This window comes from Euprymna scolopes, chromosome 28, assembly GCF_053919585.1.
Source record: "Euprymna scolopes isolate OS-2025 chromosome 28, ASM5391958v1, whole genome shotgun sequence".
Taxonomy (NCBI): Eukaryota; Metazoa; Mollusca; class Cephalopoda; order Sepiida; family Sepiolidae; genus Euprymna; species Euprymna scolopes.
Window position 1 is genome coordinate 7230233 of NC_136509.1, and position 5989 is coordinate 7236221.

Genomic DNA, 5989 nt, shown 5'->3' on the forward strand with positions numbered 1-5989 from the left:
CTAGTTCTCTCCAAACTTTACAATAAATGCCTCAACGAATCTTGCTTTCCCGACTGCTGAAAAACAGCTTCCGTGGTACCAGTCCTCAAGAATTCTGGCGAAAGAACTGACCCATTAAATTATCGCCCCATCAGCCTCCTCCCGCTTTTCGCCAAAATATTATAGTCCTTGGTTAATTAAGCCTTAGTCCAGCACCTAACAGCTGCTAAACTCCTGACTGACAAACAATATGGATTCAGGCAAGCCCGTTCAACAGCAGGTATATTAACTGTAGTTTCTGAACGTATATACCGTTCATTGGACAAAACAGGGTAGGGCAGAGCGATAGGCTTTGATATATCTAAGGTTTTTGACAGGGTATGGCACGATGGTCTTCTAAGGAAAATTAGATCATATGGAATCACTGGTAGAATTTATAATGTAATTAAATCCCTCTTAAGTAAGAGAAAATCCAAGTTGTCCTCGACAGTCGTACATCTAAACAATATAACATAAATACAAAAGGACCTCCTTGGTCTATCCTTGGACCTGTATTATACCTGATATTAATAAATGACCTCCCTGATAAAATTGTATCGGAGATGGGTATATTTGCCGATGACACCACTCTCTATAACAGATATGAGGGGAAAACAAATGAACACATATACAAGGAAATGGCAGAAACACTAGAGTGTGAGCTCCAATCTGTAGTGGAATGGGGACAAAAATGGATGGTCACATTTAATGCTGCAAAGACTAAGCTTGTTTCCTTCAACAACTACAGGAACCGTTATCTGCAACCAATAGCAATGGCCAAGAACACATTGCCTGAAAGTACTTCTTTTAAACTCCTCGGCCTAACGGTTACAGGGAATATGAACTGGAATAGATACATTGAGAGCATTGCTAAGGCTGCTGCAAGGAAGGTTGGATCCCTCTACCGTGCTAGAAAACAACTTACGCCTGAAACTATCCTGTACCTCTATAAGGCCACCATTCCCCCATGTATGGAGTACTGTTGTCACATCTTGGCGGGTGCATCTGCTGATTGTCTCTCGCTCCTGGACAGGGTTCAAAAGAGAGTCGCCAACCTGATAGGTCCTGAACTGGCATCTAGGCTTCAGCCTCTGTCCCATCGATGAGATGTTGCATCCCTCTGCCTGTTCTACAAATATGTTAATGGTGAATGCTTTGACGAACTTCAAACACTTGTACCTCCCCGACGTAACTACCCCCGACAAACCCGACAAGCTACTCAGTCCCATCCCTTTACAGTAGAGATCCCTGGGTGCAAAAAAAACTTTTACTCCAATAGTTTATCACCAGAACTGCAGGTCTTTGGAACTCCCTTCCAGGATTCTGCTTTCCCAAATGTACTGATATGCAGAAGTTCAAGGGTAATGTGAACAAACATCTTTCTACACATCTCCCTTCATAATGCCCCTGCAAATTGTCCCTGATAGTAGCTCTCCTGCTTCAAAGTGGCACTGTGCCTTGTTTGGGGTGAAAATTGAATAAAAATATGTCTGTAGCCCCCCCCCCAAAACATAGAGGAGTTTGATAGGCAAATTTTAAAATAGATATATATATATATATATTTGTGGCGTGGGCAGAGTCGGGATATCCATAAGAATATCAGAGTTTTTAAGTGTTTCCTTTCAAGCTCTATGTGTATAATCAAAATATATAACGAAGCATATGACCATCAAGATTAATTTAATTCCTGTCAGAGTTTCTGTTGCAAAGATTAGACCACTGTTTCAGCGGATGTCGATATTGATTGATAGTAGTTATTAAAGCCGAACATTTTCAATTGTGTTCTCAATATATGCATATATTCTCATATATGTATATATTATGTATATGTGTATATTCTGCATATGTATATAATATGCACATGTATATATTATGCATACGTTTATATTATGCATACGTATATATATTCTGCATATGTATATAATATGCACATGTACATATTATGCATACGTTTATATTATGCATACGTATATATATTCTGTATATGTATTTTCTGTATATGTATATATCCTCTGTATATGTATGTATCTTCTGTATATGAATATATTCCTTGTATATGTATTTGTTCTGCATGTTTTTATTCTGTAATGTCTATATTCTGTGCATGTATTCATGGTAACATTCTGAAACAACCAAGAAAAAGAATTGAAAAAAAAATAGCAGGGAAATGATTAAAATTTATGAATTACGGCTGTTGTAGTATTAAAACGACTAAGATTTTATTCACAAATTTAATGACACGCCTCTGCGTCTGCCGCACCCCCATGGCAGAAGCTATCTTTAAGTTTAAAACCGTCATTCTCTGCAATAAAATATTAATCATCATAACAATTCAATTTGCAGTTTTCTCTGATCTATTTAGACGGAAGGAAATATAAGACGTATTACCTTTAGAGTGCCCTTTATATATATATATATATATATATATATATATATATATATATATATATATATATATATATATATATATATATATTTCATCAATGATGAAAAAAAAAGCCGGACTAGAGTGCTCAATGTGTAACCAGAGCAGTATATAAGAAATTTATTGCTGTGAGTCCAGAATGAATTTACATATTGTTTCCGCTAGAAAGATACCCTCTGGTCTCGCCTATATTTCTTATTCTTTGAAAGATTTTTTCTCCACCTTAAAATTTAAACCTTAAAGATACACAATAGCACATCCTCCAAAGATTTAATCTTAAACCGTTATAACTTACAACAACGTCTATAAACATAAACACATAACTAATATTTAATAAACCCCCCTCTCATTATATACACTCCTTCTACTTTAAATTCCAACGGCCTCCCCCTCCCACTTCCCCGCTTCTAATCTAGCTACACTTCATCTACAACGATTTTTTCAATTCTTATGGGTATTTAAACTCAGTCCATCTATGAATTCTGACGAAGCTGGTCGGATATCACCTCATCCTCAGAGGATATCCTCCTAGCGGAAACAATTTGTAATTTCATTCTGGACTCACAGCAATAAATTTCATATATATATATATATATATATATATATATATATATATATATATATATATATATATATATATTTCAAGAAATCCAGCAGAGTACTCAATTAAAAGGAAAATCAGAAAAATAGGAGCGTATTTTTATTTTGTATTTTGTGTACAGAAAGTTGTTATATAAGATACGTCATTGGTACCGTCGGTTTAAAGCCCGATAATTAGGACCGTTTTAGATATCCATATCAAGCTCGCAACCAATACTCATCATTATCGGGGTTGAAACCGACGGTAGCAATGACTTATTTCATTTAGCAACTTTCTGTACACAAAATACAATATATATATATATATATATATATATATATATATATATATATATATATATATATATATATATATACAAGCGTAAACAATCAGGAACCGTAACATATAATTGATTATATTTATATTCTTATGATACCACGAATAGAAACTCTTTGTATACCCGCACTAATTTTAATCAACGCTCTGATACCCAGCTGGCATCGATTGTGATGGATGGCTCTCGTCTGGGTGAGGCTTCGTGTTTTGACAAGCTTCTGGGTTTGACCTTTACTCCTGATCTGAAATGGAACACGTACATCAAGTCTGTTGCCAAGGTCGCTGGAAAGATGGTGGGATCCTTCTACCGCTCCAGAAGATATCTCACTACTGATGCAATTCTCTATGTATATAAAAGCCAAGTACGTCCAAGGATGGAATACTGTTGCCATATCTGGACAGGAGCTGCTAAAAGCAGCCTATCCTGCCTTGACAGAGTACAAAATAGACTTCGTGGCTTAGTGGGGGATGCCCTTTTCTCTACCCTGCAACCTCTCTCCCACAGAAGAGACGTTGCGAGCCTGCCCTTGTTTTATCGTTATTTCCATGGCAGGTGCTCATCTGAACTCCAATCTCTGGTCCCCCCTCGCGAATCTTTCACGAAAAACACCCGTCTAGCTGAATCCACTGTGAAAAATTCCCCCACTCTATATCTGTGCCTAAATCAAAACGCGGATTCCATGAACAAAGCTTCTTTCTTAGAACTGCACGGCTGTGAAACTCTGTTCCGCCTGCCTGCTTCCCTCCGGACTATAACTTGGATGTCTTCAAGTCCAATGTTAACAAATTCCTAATGAACCGCCCCCTTAAGTAAACACTTCGGCAAATCTCCTCACTAACTTAATGTATTTGCAATAACCCTTATCCCTGAGTGGCTTCCGGGCCTTGATAAGTGGTGATCACTGTGTAAAAAAAACAGACAAAATCTGTACTCAGTTAACATAGTATAATTGTTATTGAAAAGATAAAGATTACGCATACATAGATGTATAAATTAATCAAGTTAACGCACGTATCACTTACTATATTTGTTCAAAAGTTCTCAAATAAAATATCTGCATGAAGGCCATCGATATAAAATCACACATCAGTTAACTTCGATTTACGTGTCAGTACTGGCTAGGCAAATATGATTCAGGGCTCCTACTTCCGCAATGAGAGAGTTATTGTCAAAGCAGTCAGCTCTTACTTATTTAAAGTCAGTATGTGTTGTGACGAACTAATCTGTGGAACCTACAAATAGACCATTCAAATCTCAATAAATACCGGAAGACTAAGCCATAAGGTGCCAGTCGGGATCTTTTGGATCAACCTAGGTCGGTCGTCGGCCAACCTACTTATTGTATGCATTGCAATATATGCCCTTACCTTATTTTAGCGTTCGGTTTTTCTTTGTAATTCTTTAACGGGATTATAATATATAGTAAAGAAAAGAAATACGTATAGGTCAAGATAATACGTCTTTACTTTCATATATATATATATATATATATATATATATATATATATATATATATATATGACGAAAAACATTTTTTTTTTTTTTTACACAGTGATCACCACTTATCAAGGCCCGGAAGCCACTCAGGGATAAGGGTTATTGCAAGTACATTAAGTTAGTGAGGAGATTTGCTGAATTGTTTACTTAATGGGGCGGTTCATTAGGAGTTTGTTAACATTGGACTTGAAGACATCCAAGTTATAGTCCGGAGGGAAGCAGGCAGACGGAACAGAGTTCCAATGGCGTGCAGTTCTAAGAAAGAAGCTTTGTTCATGGAATCCGCGTTTTGATTTAGGCACAGATATAGAGTGGGGGAAATTTTTCACAGTGGATTCAGCTAGACGGGTGTTTTTCGTGAAAGATTGGCGAGGGGGGACCAGAGATTGGAGTTCAGACGAGCATCTGCCATGGAAATAACGATAAAACAAGGACAGGCTCGCAACGTCTCTTCTGTGGGAGAGAGGTTGCAGGGTAGAGAAAAGGGCATCCCCCACTAAGCCACGAATCTATTTTGTACTCTGTCAAGGCAGGATAGGCTGCTTTTAGCAGCTGCTGCCCATGTATAATCGTTGTATAGAGGTGTTTTCTTAAAGTAAGTCCTCTGAAGCCCGCTTGATTATTAAAGAGTGCTCAATGGAGGGAAGAACTGGTATATTGTCTGTTTATTAAAGAAATATTATTGGTTACATATGTGCATACATGCTTCAGTGAAACACCAATTAAAAGAGGCCACATCACCAGACCAGAAATATCGCACTTTTTTGTTCTGATAAAGTAATATCTTTGAATAAGGATTCCAATGAAACATGTAAACACATATGTAACCAATAATGTTTGTATAATAAAGAGGCAAGTATAATTATGCAGATAGATTTATTAATTCATTTGCAATTATGGATCATAATACATTGTGTGGGGAATATGAACACTTTTTGGAATGGGTGTATTTAGACGTCTACTATAAGCGTGTACATATATACTGCCATATTCGTTGTTGTATGTGAGAACATCTGTAGGTAAACTACAATATAATTAAATACAAACGTTTTCGAAAACGAGAATAATAAATGATTTTAGTTTTTTTTGTTTTTTTTACGCAGTGATCACCACTTATCAAGGCCCGGAAGCC